The sequence below is a fragment of the Choloepus didactylus genome, chromosome 18 (assembly GCF_015220235.1).
Source record: "Choloepus didactylus isolate mChoDid1 chromosome 18, mChoDid1.pri, whole genome shotgun sequence".
NCBI classification, from domain to species: domain Eukaryota; kingdom Metazoa; phylum Chordata; class Mammalia; order Pilosa; family Megalonychidae; genus Choloepus; species Choloepus didactylus.
In genome coordinates, this window is record NC_051324.1 from 17,814,383 (window position 1) to 17,829,709 (window position 15,327).

Sequence of the window (15,327 nt, forward strand, 5' to 3'; positions counted from 1 at the left end):
CATCCTCTGTTCACCAAATATATACTGAGCACCTGCTGTGTGCCAGGCCCTGTGCTAAGTGCTGGGAAATAGTGCTGGAAGATAGGTCCTGCCCCTAACCAGTCTAGCCGAGGGAAGGAGACAAATGGAGAAATGACAAGCCAGTGTGAAAAATGCTGAAAGTGGAAGATGTAGGATGTAAGATATAGCATTAGATGTATGATGTTCCACTATTAGCATGGTCAGCAGAGGGAAGGAAATGAATGCTTCACTCTGTTTTAGCCACGCCAACCACCACTCAAGCCTGGAAAAGTATTCCCATAGTCTGCCGGCATATTCAAGGATTCAGAATGCAAATTCTTCCAGGTGAAGGACCTTCTGAGCAGGACAGCCATTCAGACTCTGTCACAGTGAAGGGCAGGACATGTTGTGGTGACTCCTGCCGCCTGTGTCAGGGACCATGAGGGCTGGGAGTGGCGTCACATACAAAGAAAGCTTGATAAGACTATGTGTGGATTTCTCAATAGAAACCATGGAGGCAAGAAGGAAGTGGGGTGATATATTTAAGATACTGAAAGAGAAAAACCACCAACCAAGAATCCTAATCCAGCAAAACTATCCTTCAAATATGTGGGAGAGCTTAATGTATTCTCTGGCAAACAGAAAATGATAGAGTTTGTGAACAAGATACCTGCTCTACAGGAAACACTAAAGGGAGCCCTGCAGACAGAAAGGAAAAAACAGGAGTGAGAGGTTTGGAAAATAATTTTGGGAGATAGTAGCTCAGCAATGTAAGTACACTGAACAAAGATGACTGTGAGTATGGTTGAAAGAGCAAAGTTAGGACCATGTGGGACACCAGAACAAAAGGTGAACAATAAAGACTGGGACTGTGTAACTCAAGGAAATTTAGGGTGCTCAATGATTGTAATAAAAGGTACAAATATGTTTTTACATGAGGTAGAACAAATGAATGTCAACATTGCAAGGTCTTAAAAATAGGGTGGGATTGGGGGAAAATACAATCAATGCAAACTTGAGACTATAATTAACAGAAACATTGTATTATGCTTCATTTAATATAACAAAGGCAATATACCAATGCTAAATGCATATGGGTGGGTGCGGGGGGATAGGGGAAGGGTATGGGACTCCTGGCATTGGTGATGTTGTGTGACTCTTTATTGTACTTTAGGTTAATTCTGTCTTTCCTTTTGTTGCTTTCTAGCCATCGTTTTGTTTTTGTTTTGTTTGTTCATTTTTCTCTCTTTCTCTTTTCTTTTTCTTTTGCCTTTCTGCCTTCTTTGACTCTTCCTTCATCTTTGTGGAAGAAATGGAGATGTCGTTATATAGAGAGTGGCGATGGTGCTAAATACATAAATACGTGATGTTCTAGTTTGCTAAAGCTGCCAGAATGCAAAACACCAGAAATGGATTGGCTTTTATAAAGGGGGTTCATTTGGTTACACAGTTACAGTCTTAAGGCCATAAAGTGTCCAAGGTAACACGTCAGCTATCGGGTACCTTCACTGAAGAACGGCCAATGGCATCCAGAAAACCTCTGTTAGCTGGGAAGGCACGTGGCTGGCATATGCTCCAAAGTTCTGGTTTCAAAATGGCTTTCTCCCAGGACGTTCCTCTCTATGCTGCAGTTCCTCAAAAATGTCACTCTTAGTTGTACTTGGGGTATTTGTCCTCTCTTAGCTTCTCCAGAGCAAGAGTCTGCTTTAAACGGCTGTCTTCAAACTGTCTCTGATCTGCAGCTACTCTCTCAGCTTCTGTGCATTCTTCAGTGTCCCTCTTGGCTGTAGCTCCTCTTCAAAAGGTCACTCTCAGCTGCACTGAGTTCCCTCTGCCTGTCAGCTCATTTATATGGCTCCACTGATCAAGGCCCACCCAATGGGCAGGCCATGACTCCGTGGAAATTATCCAATTAGTCATCACCCACAGTCGGGTGGGGCACATCTCCACAGAAACACTCAAAGAATTACAATCTAATCAACACAGATGACGTCTGCCCACACAAGATTACATCAAAGATAATGGCATTTGGGGGACATAATATATTCAAACTGGCACACGTGACTATATAGGAAACCAATGATTGTTTACTTAGGACAGAATGTATGGTATGTGAACAAAATCATCTTAAAAGAAATGAGTTGATGAAGAAACCTTGAGGGCACTATACTGAGTGAAATAAGACAGACACATAAAGGAAAATATTGCAGGGTCTCACTGATATGAACTGATTATAATATATAAACTCATACACATGAAATATAAGTTACCAGGATATAGAATGAGGCTAAAGAATGGGGGGTGGTTGCTTCTTATGAGCAGAATGTTTAACTAGGGTGAACGTAAATGTTTGGAAATGAACAGGGGTGATGGTACCATGTTGTGAGAATAACTAACAGTGCTGAAAGGTATGTGAAGGTGGTGAAAGGGGAAGCTCAGAGTCACGCATGTCACCAGAAGGAAAGTTGGAGGTTAAAAGACGGGAATGTGTAAAACAGTGAATCTTGTGGTGGACAATGTCTGTGACTAACTATACAAAATTAGAAATCTCTCTCACGAACTAGAACAAATGTATGACACTATAACTAGAAGTCAATAATAGAGAGGCATATAGGAAAAAACATATACCTATTGCAAACTATGTACTACAGTTAGTAGCATTGTAACATTCTTCCATCAACAGTGACAAATGTACTATACCAATACTATGACTCAGTAACGGAGGGGGCATGGTTAGGGGTATGGGAGGATCTGAGTTTCCTTTTTTTTGTCTTTGTTTCTTTTCTGGAGTAATGAAAATGTTCTAAAAATTGAAAAAAACTTTGATGGATGCACAGCTGTATGATGGTACCATGGGCAATTGATTGTACATTTTGGATGTTTGGATAGTTGTATGGTATGCGAACAATCGCAATAAAACACACACACACACACACACACACACACACACACACACACACGCACACTTGCTGTTTAATTCCCCAGGGATGAAGCACCTCTCCAAGATCAGAAAGCCTTTCTGAGAGGCATGATGTGCTCCTGCACCTCCTGCCCGACCGCCCCCCAGCGGCCTCCGGCCGTGCGCTGCGCCGCCCCACGCGCCCCAGGCCTCGCGGGCCGCGCGTCAGCCCCGAGGAGCGACGGTTTGGGAACCTCTCAGCCTCCAACCGCCGCAGCTGCCGGGGCCGCCGGCTTCCCCTCCCCGCCAGGGCCCCGCCTCGTGGGGATGTTTTAAAAGTAAATGAGGGGCCGGCGGTGGCGGCCCTTGCGGGGCGACCTGGCCCACGGCGAGAGGCCCTCTGGGGCTCTACGGATAGGAGCCCGACCTCGCTCCAGCTGACTGCGCGCTGGGTCATCGGGCTTCCCCGGCGCGCTTTCCATTCCTCGCAGCCGGACCGCGGAGTCTGTTTCTAGGGCTTTTCTGACCAGCACCCGGGCTTGGGGCGAGACACGTCATTTCAGGGCCAGAGGTAAAAGGAAACCGAGTCAATTTTTCCTCCCGCTGTGGTCTGGGTGTATGGTTGGGGACTCTCCAGATGTTGAGATCCCTGTATTCCTGGCACAGGTCGTTACTGAGCTGTAGTTGGAGTGCACTCTGCCTTCTGAAACAGTATCTATTTACAATGAAGTTGGAGTCCCCAGAATTCCAATCGCTGTTCACAGAGGGATTGAAGAGTCTGACAGAATTATTTGTCAAAGAAAATCATCAGTTAAGAATAGCAGGAGGAGCTGTGAGGGATTTATTAAATAGAATAAAGCCTCAAGACGTGGATTTTGCTACCACTGCTACCCCTACTCAAATGAAGGAAATGCTTCAGTCTGCTGGTATTCGTATGATCAACAACAAAGGAGAAAAGCATGGAACAATTACTGCTAGGATTCATGAAGAAAATTTTGAAATGGCTACACTCTGGGTTGATGTCATCACTGATGGAAGGCATGCTGAGGTTTTGATGGTACCTTATTTGACTACTTTAATGGTTATGAAGATTTAAAAAATAAGAAAGTTAGATTTGTTGGTCATGCTAAACAGAGAACACAAGAAGATTATCTTAGAATTTTAAGATATTTCAGGTTTTATGGTAGAATTGTAGAAACCCCTGGTGACCACGATCCTGAGACTTGAGAAGCAATTGCAGGAAATGCAAAAGGTTTGGCTGGAATATCAGGAGAGAGGATTTGGGTGGAACTGAAAAAATTCTTGTTGGTTCTGGAGACACGGAAGTTCCCCTGGCTTGATAGATTATACATAGGGCCCATTTCCCAAAATCTGGAAGCCTGAAGGCGGGCACCAGGCTGGGAAAAGGCCAAAAGCTTTGCATGTCTGAAGGCAGATGGCAATTTAGATAAGGGAATAGTCTCTGAGCTCTTGCTGGGCTCCTTCCATGCTCCTATCTCCTGCCCCTGCTGTTTCCTGTCTAGCCCCAAAGAAATTGTCCCTTGAGATTAAGGATATGTAAATACACCTTATGGCTTCAGAAAAAATGTACCCTCCCTGAAATACCTGAAAACAGTCATGTGGGAAACTACCTTGTATGCTATAAAAACCTGTAGAAATTAGTAGAATAAAACCTTTCTTTTGCAGGAATGCAGAGGATGGAGTGGGCTCCCTTCTTTCATGGTTGGTAACCACGTAAACCACTTGATTCACCTTATCTATGACCTTGGTGTGGCTCCTTACATAGGTTTACCTGCTAACGCAAACTTAGAAGAATTTAACAAAGTCAGTAAAAATGTTGGTTTCTCACCGAAGCCACTGACTCTCTTGGCTTCATTATTCAAAGGACAGGATGATGTCACAAAATTGGATTTGAGATTGAAGATTTCCAAAGAAGAGAAAAACCTTGGCTTATTTATAATTAAAAATAGGAAGGATTTAGTTAAAGCAACAGATAGTTCAGAACCATTAAAACCCTATCAGGACTTCATTATAGATTCTAGGGAACCTGAAGTGATGACTCGTGTATGTGAGCTGCTGAAGTATCAAGGAGAGCATCCTCTTCTAAAGGAAATGCAACAGTGGTCCATTCCTCCATTTCCTGTAAGTGGCCATGACATCAGGAAAGTGGGCATTTCTTCGGGAAAAGAAATTGGGGCTCTATTGCAACAGTTGAGAGAACGGTGAAAAAAAAGTGGTTACCAAATGGAAAAAGATGAACTTTTGAGTTACATAAAGAAAAACTAAAACTGAGGAGTGCTGGCTACTAAAGTGGAAAATTTTTGGTAAGGCTAGTTTTATCGTTCTCCCCTTTAGTGAGATTTAAGAGACTTGAATATACAGCAGAATAACAGCCAACTTAGAAAAATACAATTTCAGGCACTAAACTGAAGTCTGCCTCCTCTTAACATGACTTATATTGCTAGTTGGCTTCCTCTGGCTTCCTCTTTATCTTGGCTTTTTTTTCTTTATTTGCATAGGATAGTACTAAGATTGATCTTAAAAAGTGGTGTTTGCTGTTAGAAGAACTTGAGTTATTATGTGAAACATTTGTCTAGCTCTTACCTGAATTCCAGTGTAAACTTTTGCTTGAAAATAGTTGACACATTTGCAGAAAACATCCTGTATAAAATATGAAAAATAATTGTGTCCCAGGTGGCTGACATCGATATGTAGGATTAGTTCTTGCACACTTTGTTTTAGTATGTAGGTGGTATTTTCTCTTACTGGTTTCCTTAACTGTGCATGGCTAGCCTGGGAAACTCGGATTTTGGGATTGTTATTTGAAGAAATGTTTCCTTTGGATTAAGAGTAGATATATCAGATGCCATATTTACTATAATTAAAAGCATTATATCACTTACTTAGAATTTCCATTGATGTGCTCCTAAATGCTTTCAGGTAAGTAGTTATTACCCAAATGTATTTTGCAATGATTTTCCTTTCTGTGTAGCTAGTGAAGCATTTTCATGCTTTGTGAACCAGTCGCAATTTAGGACCATGATAAAACAGTTTTGAAAAGTATTTTTTATTAAAGCCCAGCTAAGTGGAAGTATGACAGACACTCAGTATAACAGGGCCTAAATTGCTAGAAAGGCAACTACAGAAATCACTGCAGACAGGTTAGTAATTAAATGCATTATGAAATGATACATTGAAATATGTAGACCTAAGGAATGCTCTAGATAGGAAATATGCAGATTTAGCCATTTCAGAGTTTTATATGTAAATATCAGTAAACAATACAGAATATATCGTTCATAGGTAAATGTTTTCTCACTGCATCTGATTTAGATTTTGCTACTAAAAGGAACTCCATGTAGAATAAGTTTTAATTAAGTATATGAACAACCAGTGAAGTTATTAGTGCTATAAGCCCAGAATTGTTGTTAGTAGTAATCAAGTGGAAAAAAGAATTGTCAGGGTGGTCTATATGAATTGAACTGGGCAAGACCATACATTGAACAATTTCTTGAGGTATTTTTCATGTAATATAATTGACATTCATCAGTCAAAGCAGTCAAAACTGTTGCATGTTCAGTGAATTATAATAAGCTTAAAATTTTCTCTTAAATGCTTGTGAGTAGATATTTTAAGGAAACATTTGAATTAGTTTTGCTTTTAAAGTTGTATTTTCTTAGATTTACATTGAAGAACAACAGTGTTCAAAATACAGTATCATTTCTAGCCTGCATGAGGCAGCATCTTTTTGGTATTTCTGCTCCACAGTAGTTTGGATTCAACATAATACCCAGGATCAAACACCAAAGCAAATACACAAAATACTATTTCTAAATAAAAACTTATGCTCAAACTCTGTATTTTAGCTCTTTAATATTATCAAGATTTATAAATCAATTATCTCAGAGAAGCTAAAGAAAGTTAAAAGGAACAAAGCCCTTTTAAAATAACATATACCCACTTGCCTCCTTGAAAAACGAACATACTCGGCATCGTGGGACGGAGAACATCTTCTTGACCAAAAGGGGGGTGTGAAAGGAAAGGAAATAAGCTTCAGTGGTAGAGAGATTCCAAAACGAGCCGAGAGGTCACTCTGGTGGGCACTCTTATGCACACTTTAGACAACCCTTTTTAGGTTCTAAAGAATTGGGGTAGCTGGTGGTGGATACCTGAAACTATCAAACTACAACCCAGAACCCATGAATCTCGAAGACAGTTGTATAAAAAAATGTAGCTTATGAGGGGTGACAATGGGATTGGGAAAGCCATAAGAACCACACTCCACTTTGTCTAGTTTATGGATGGATGAGCAGAAAAATAGGGGAAGGAAACAAACAGACAAAGGTACCCAGTGTTCTTTTTTACTTCAATTGCTCTTTTTCACTCTAATTATCATTCTTGTTATTTTTGTGTGTGTGCTAATGAAGGTGTCAGGGATTGATTTAGGTGATGAATGTACAACTATGTAATGGTACTGTAAACAATCGAAAGTACGATTTGTTTTGTATGACTGCATGGTATGTGAATATATCTCAATAAAATGATGATAAAAAAAAAAAAGAAAAACGAACATACTTGTGCTTGGCACTCTCACAACTTTTGCCATTTGGAGCAGTGCTGCAAATATGCTGTCCCAGATATCTTCATGTCCTGTATTTGACATGTTACCAGATACCTGATTTCACAGGATAATGGCACCAAGCTATTAATATAGATAATCTTGACATCAAACTTACATTCTAGACTGCTTTCCACACTCTCCATTAGCATACTTTCACATACAGTTTGACTAAGAATCAGCCACCTTCCATGTAATATTGCTGTTTACTCAGGTATGCATCTGAGGCAATAATTTTCAAAGCTGATGATTTAAGAATAGTTATTGAACTTTATCCTTACCATATCTGTTTACAAGCAACGTATTACTTTGTCTGGCCTTAGTTCATCTTCGGTGTCAGGGATTGTGGGTAACAAAGAAGATCGGGTCAAACCCCAAAACTTTGAAGGTGACATGTTTTTTTGGTGGCTGTAAATTTCCATCCAACATGGCTCGACAGATCCTGCACTGGGCAACAGTCAAGGCATACCTATGAAATTAAGGAAAGGTATCAGTTATGGAACATTTCTGTACCCCAAGTCTATCATCATATAAACATGTTAGGAAGAGAGATGCAGAGCCAAATTTTAGGGATTGAGAAGAAAAATTGTCTGAAGCAAACATTGTGCACACTAATTATGGAAATGAAATATGGTATTGTCTGTATATGTAATTGTTTACTGACTTGACTGGATAGTCTTAATACAAAGATATTGCAAAGACAGGGATTTCTTTCAACAAATTGCTGGCTGCAAAAACCACATTGTAACTTTACAGCTGATTATACTTTGTTGTTTTGTACGGCAGTCAAATTTGGCAGGGATGGGGTGAATGCATAGCATTTCTCATAATATTTGTAAATTAATGTATTTGTCAGATAAATTAACTAGAAATAAAAACCATGGTATTTTTGTTAAGAAAAACAAATTAAAATAAAATTTAAAAAAGTAAATGAGATGAATTAAGCAGCTTACAACAATGTCTCGAACATGGTAAGCAGAAAAATATGTTGTTATTTTATCAATGTTGCTTTCCTGCTGACGAGAGAGTATATAACAGTAAGTGATTTGAATCAAGAAGCTCAATTTCAGTTTTCATTTTTGGCACTATGATGTTGGGTGATTTTGTGTCTCACATGGAGATATGATTCTTCTGTAATAATCAACAGCTTTCATATGAGCCTGCACACACCCTTAAAAGTGGCCATGTTGTTGAATGGTGTTGATCCTGTCCCCTGTGGAGTTCTGTAGTGGTGTCACTGTTGCAGGCTGTGCCCAAAGGAAACTTTATGATTAGCAGAGAGCCTCCAAATGGAATTGCTCCTCTGCTTCATGCCCTGCAGGTGCAGAGACCGGGAAATCCTAACCAAGTCCTCAGAGAACCTGATTTGTTCTAAGAGGTGGCCCTGCATTGGTCTCATGGGTGAGGCCTTCCAGCCTGGGCAGCCCTTCTGCTGAAGGTCTCACTTCCCTGATCTCCATCAACTGTCAACTCCGAGTGACAGCCTTTAAGACCAAATGACTGTGTTGTTTACCTCTCTCTAATATGCTAAGGTAGCCCTTGTGCACACTCAAACCACTTGGACCAAAAAGCCTTGTGGTTCTAGTTTGCCTTTGGGGAGGTTGTGTTGTCTATGAGTTCACTGGAGCAGTTTTGGCCCATCAAGTGCTCAACTCCTCTCTCTCTCTCTCTCTGTCTCTCTCTCTCTCTCTCTCTCTCTCTCTCACACACCCACACACACACACACACACACACACAAACACCGACACACATACACAGCTTTGTTGTATCTGGTGGAGTTTTGGTTCCCAGGGAATATACTTGCCCCTCCCTTCTAATATAAAGTATCTACTGTAGTCCAGTGATCTTTATCCCAGTTTTGAATTCACCTTGACCCCCACCCAATGCCTTACTTTTTAATCATATTATGATAGAACATTTTTGTTTCCCAGTTTTTACTTCCTATGTCATTATTCCTAACTCAGCTCCCATGTTTAAGCTCAACAAGCAGTGTTGATATATAATACAATGGTTATGATAAAAAACAAGCATGAGATGAGGAAACTTCTAGGAAAGACACACTTCTGCTTTTAGGAATCAAAAGAGGCATTATTATTGGGTGTTCCTATGGTATAAAAGAAGTTTTAGAGCAAGAATAATTCTGAATTGATCCTTAACTTTATTTCTGAAAGTGGTAAACTAGCTGTGGAATACAGACCCAGTGAAGAGATCATAGGTGCCAGAACTGAGGGAGAACTACAGGATTTAATTCAAGTACATGGAGATAAAAGCTCAAGTGTCTCTGTAATTCAAAGCAACCAGTATGCACAGCTGACTGTCATCCTTAGGGAAATGTGAAGCTCTGAAACTGCTTTTGAGTGCACAGAATTCCTGAGGCTTTTCCTGAAGTCCTGGCACTTGGCTCTGGCCCCTTATTTGAAGTTTGCAGAGTAGGACTGAGGACCATCAGAGTACGCCTACAATTGTGGACATAGGAGAGGGGTTATTCTCCCCTTCCAGGGGTTAGGGATGCTTGGCTGCTTGACCATAAGCCTTTTAGAATTCCCCTCAAATAGGATCCCAGGGATTTGGGAATAAAGTATACTTGGCCTTAAGTGTGATAATGCTACAGCTTTTGGAAACTACTAATCCTTTCAAGTAAGATACATTACTTAGATCTCAGCAACTTACATGTTTTGCTGAAGAAACTTTTTGTAAATTAATTATATGAATTCCCTTAATTAGAGGTTAAGTTGCCAAAATAATTTCTGAAAGAAAATGTTCATTATTTACTACCTATAGGATGTTTTCCTTAAAACAAAACAAAACAAAACAGCAGAAAAATGTGTTTCATTTTTTACTACCTATAGGATGTTTTCTTTAAAAAAAAAAATGAGGGGGCAGTAAAATGCATTTCATGTCAGCAGGAACTTAATTTGGGGGCTAGATTGTTGCTGATTTAACTCACCCCAGAGTTGTGAAGAGTTTTATTCAGGAAGGTGTAGGTGGTTCTGTTCTGAAAAGTTAAAGATTTTTCCATGTAAAATGATTATTTTAATTCAATTTAAAGAAAATCATTCAAGGAAACTTCAAGCTTATCTAAGATTGGACTTTAAGAATTCTAGTTTCCTGTGAAATACAAGAAAAAGGGACTTAACATTGAGCTAAGGATTTCAGAAACCTGATTATAACCAAAGGTCCATCCCTAAATGAGGTCAATCTCGAAATCAGTTCAGTTTTAAAACCATAACTATGTGCCAAGTCATGTGCTAGGTCCTGGAAATAAGATGAAGCCCCTTTTCTCTCAAAGTTTACTTGCCAGGAGCTGTGCTAGATAATAGACAAGAAAATAAATACAATAGATTATAAAAAGGACTGCAAAGTAAATAAGTTGGGTGCTAGTGATAATAGTATTTCAATAAAATTATTTAACATGCTGATGTTATCATCCTAAGTGTCTTCTCCATGTGCACATGGAGGGTAGAGCTCTATAAAGTGGGGTTGTTAACATTTTCTAGATTAATGGCTGTGTTAAGCAAAGGTCAGATTAGGGGAAGTTTTCCCATGCCAATGCAGAATGCTCTGCATTCTCCCAGACCCAGCTGCCCACTCCCCCAAACCTTCCTACAGAAATTTTGTAGTCATCACTGATTAGTGGTAGCCCCTACCACTCTATTATAGAGTGGATTAATAAGGAAATAAGGAACAAAGAGGATAGTGAGATATTAGAAGAAATGGCAACATTTTAGAATTAAATAACCATCATGTGTGCGCTCCTCAGTGCCACATTAAAAGGCACTCACTTTGCGGGTCAGTTACTTTTCTTGGAAGCAGTAGGCCAGGGGTGGGGAAGAATGTCTCTCGGATTTTGGTTTAGAGGAAGAAGAATTCAAGGTGCCAGAAACAGACGAGCACTTTTGAATGACCATCCCGAGAGACAGTGCCCGTCACTTCGTTGGCAAGCACTGCCCCTGCCCACACTACTGGAATGGGAGTCGGGGTGGTGGTGGGAGAACCAAGGGTCTGTGGCCCAAATTCTGCCTTGCTGCAGGGGCAAGACATGGTAGCAGGGATTCCACTTGGGGGAAGGGAGCCTTGGGCCACAGTGATTCTGGGACTCGGGCTCGCCTTGGTGGCATGGAGCCAGTCTCAGCAGGTTGCGTAAACAAAGGTGTGGTAATAAAGGGTGGGTCACGAGGCGGGGAGGGGCACGTGGTTGCTAATGGTGCGCCTGTGTCAAGGGCTGCCATTAAGCTTCGGCTGACTGCTCACGGCGGCGAGTTGCCCCACTGGCTTGGGTCGCGCGCCCAGAGTCTCCCGACGTTATACCCCTACTGCAGCCCCTCTTCATGCTGCATCCTCTGTGGCTGCTGGTCCAGGTGGCTTGGCCTCCAAGGTAAGCCCTGGACTCAGTCCAGCTGAACTCCCACCCCCCAGGACCCTCTGAGACCTAGTCTTTGCCCTCCCCAGGTCTCCCACCTGCATCGCCCCATGCGCTTACACCCCCACCCGACTACCTGGCGTCCTTGGCTCCGGGCCACATGTTGGCTTGACCTCAGGAGATCACCGAGACTTTGATTCCACTTTCGGACACGGAGTCAGCTCTAGAGCTGCCCTCAAGGACTGCTCAGTTTGTGCTTCCACTTCGGGATGTAGATGGCAACCGAACTCAGCATGAAAAGCTCCTGGAGGTGGGTCCAATGCTAGATTGGGTACAGAAGGAGGCCCTAGCCATGCCTCCTCAACTCAAAAGTGGGATTCACACTCCAGGTCTGAATCAGGCTGAAGATCACCAGTCATATGAAATACTTATTCCACCCGTAGAGGACAGTCAGCGCTCAAAGCAAACTAAGTTTATTGTTTCATCCCAAAACCTAGCTCAGCATCGTCGGCTTGCTAAGGTTGTTGGAAATTCAGATCAGTTAGCACCCAAAGCTCTTCAGGACCAATCCTACGAGCCTGATCTTCTAGATCCGAGTATGGATATATTCTTTCCTCCAGACCACCTACCTTTGGAGTCCCTAGACAACCTGGATCAGCTTCCAGAGCTTCCTGAGGAGGCTGAAACTTCTCCCCACAGGCCGGGAGTTTTAACTGGGCAACCAAAGCCCAATGTGGAGGTGGGACAATCTCAAACCCAAAAAGATGCCCCAGTTCAGCATCCAGACCCCCCTGGGAAAACAGAACTATCTCCAGCCCAGCAGGAGGACCCACATCATCCTTTGGAAACCACTGAGGAGAATGAACCTCCTCCTGTCCAGGAGGTGGACCCAGCACAGCCCTCCAAGACTGCTGAGGAGGCTGAACCTCCTACAGGCCAGCCAGAGACACCAGCTGAACCTCCAGAGCCACAAAAGGAGGTTGTAGATCAACCACCATAACATCATGTTGTGACTATTAAACATCCAGATCAAAATTCAGCTCAGCATTCAAACTTGCCCATCACACATAAACATGTAGATCTAGAGCTTACCATAACTCCAGAAGACACTAAGCTTGGAACTTCTCCAACAGAGCAGGAGGCCCCAGCTCAGCTTCCAGAGCCCATTGAAGAGGGTGAGGCTTCTCCAGTCAAGCAGGAATCCCAAGCACAACAACCAGAGCCCTCTGAGAATGTCAGCATTTCACCAAGCCTGCAGGAGGACAGCTCAGGCTTCAGAGACCACTGAAGAGGTAGGAACTGATCCAGGTCAGCAAGAGGAGCCAATTCAGCCTCCAAAGCCCCCCGTGACAGGTGAGCATACTCCATTCCAGCAGGAAACATCAGCTCAGCCTGCAGAGACCCCTGAACAGGTTGAAGCTGCCCCAGTTCAGCAGGAGGACTCAGCTCAGTCCTCAGAGCTGCTTGAAGAGGTTGAACCTTCTCCAGTCAAGCAGGAGAGAACAGGTCCAGAGGCCCCTATGGGGGTTATAACTCAAGCTCCAGGTTATATGAGGGTATAGCTCATTACTCAAAATTGCCAAATGCTGCATTTGAAACTGGGGATCTACTGGTTACTATAACTCCACAGCCCACTAAGGAGGTTGAACCTTCTAGAAGCCAGCAGGAGAGACCAGCTCAGCCTCCACATCCCCCTGATGAAGGTGAACCTTCTCCAATTCTGCAGGAAGATACACCTCAATCTCTAGAACCCTCAGAGGAAGGTGAACATTCTCCAGGCCAACAGGAGACTGCAGCTCACCCTCCAAACACTTCTGAGGAGGTTGAACATTCTGCCACCAAGCCGGAGGCCCCAGGTTCTCTGCCAAAGCCTACAGCTCATCCTCCAGAGCCTCCTAAGGAGGTTGAAACTTAGGAGGGTTGAAGCCTCTCCAAATCAACAGGGGGAGCAAGATCAGCCTTCAGAGGCTACTGGGGAGTTACAGTCATCTCCAATCCAGCAGGAGGCACAACCTCACCCTCTAGAACCACCTGAAGAAGGTGAATATCCACCATTCCAGCAGGATGCCACAACTGAGCCTACAGAGCACACTGAGGAGCTGAAGCCTCCTTTTGTCCAGCCGGAGACCACATTACAGCCTTCAATGCCCTCTAATGAGGTTGCACCTCACCCTGAAGTGCATGATGAGGTGACAGTTTACCCTCCAGGTCTGCATCAACCTCGGCACTTAGGATTGCCCAATGTTACTGTTAAGCCTGTGGATCAAGAGCTTACAATGAATCCTGTAGCCACTACAGAGGTTGGACCTTCTACAACCCAGCAGGAAGCCCCAGCTCAGCCACCAGTGCCTCCTGGGGAGAGTGAACCTGCCCCCACTAAGGATGTTGAAAGATCTTCAATTCAGCAGGAGGCTTCAGCTCATGCTTCAGAGCCCTTTGAGGGGACTGCACCTACTCCAAGCCAGCAAGAGGCCCCAGCTCAGCTTCCAGAGCGTCCTGAGAAAGTTGAACATTCTGCAAATCAGCAGGCAGCCCAGGCTCAGTCTACAAAGCCCCCATTGGAGGGTGAGCCTTATCCAGTGCTTCAGGAGGCCCCAGTTCAGTCTCAAGAGCCTATGGATGTTGAACATCCTCGACCCCAGCAGGAGCCCGCAATTCAGCTTCAAGAGCCTGCAACAGAGGGTGGTGTTCAGCCTCCAATCCTTCATGAGGTGACAGTTTCTCCCCCAGGTGAAGCTCAGCATCTACAATTCTCCAATGTCATGATTAAAACAGTGGATCTGGAGATTGCCATAACAACAGAGGTGCCAGGTCAGCCTCCAGAGCCCCCTAAGGAGTTTGAACCACCTCCAATCCAGCAGAGGGTGCCACCTCAGATTTCAGAGCCCTCTAAAGATGTTGAACCTCCACAGGTCCAGCAGCGTACCTAGTTCCACCGATAGAACCCTTTGAAGAGGTCAAACCTTCTCCAGTCCAGCTGGAGGCTGCAGCTCAGACCACACAGCCACCTGGGGATTTTGAATATTTTCCAGTATGGCAGGAGACCCCAGTTCAGTAATCAGGGCCTGCTATGGAAAGTATAGGTCATAGTGAGGCTCAGTATACAGTATTGTCCAGTGCCACAGTTAAACCTGTAGATCGGGAGCTTACTATAACCCCGGAGACCACTACAGAGGTTGAACCTTCTTTAGTCCAGCAAGAAGTTGGCATTGCTCAACCTCCAGAGCCCCCTAAGGAGGTTGAAACCTCTTCAAATCAATAGGGGGAGCAAGCTCAGCCTCAAGAGCCTACTGAGAAGCTGGAGTCGTCTCCAATCCAGCAGCAGGCACTACCTCACCCTCTAGAACCTCCTGAAGAAGGTGAATATCCACCATTCCAGCAGGATTCCACAACTGAGCCTACAGAGCACACTGAGGAGCTGAAGCCTCCTCTTGTCCAGTCGGAGACCAC

General features: G+C 43.4%; 1 pseudogene; it reads left to right on the top strand.

The window, feature by feature from the left end:
* Positions 1-3,536: 3,536 nt before the first annotated feature.
* Positions 3,537-5,185, top strand: LOC119514313 (annotated as a pseudogene).
* The last annotated feature ends 10,142 nt before the right edge of the window (positions 5,186-15,327 follow it).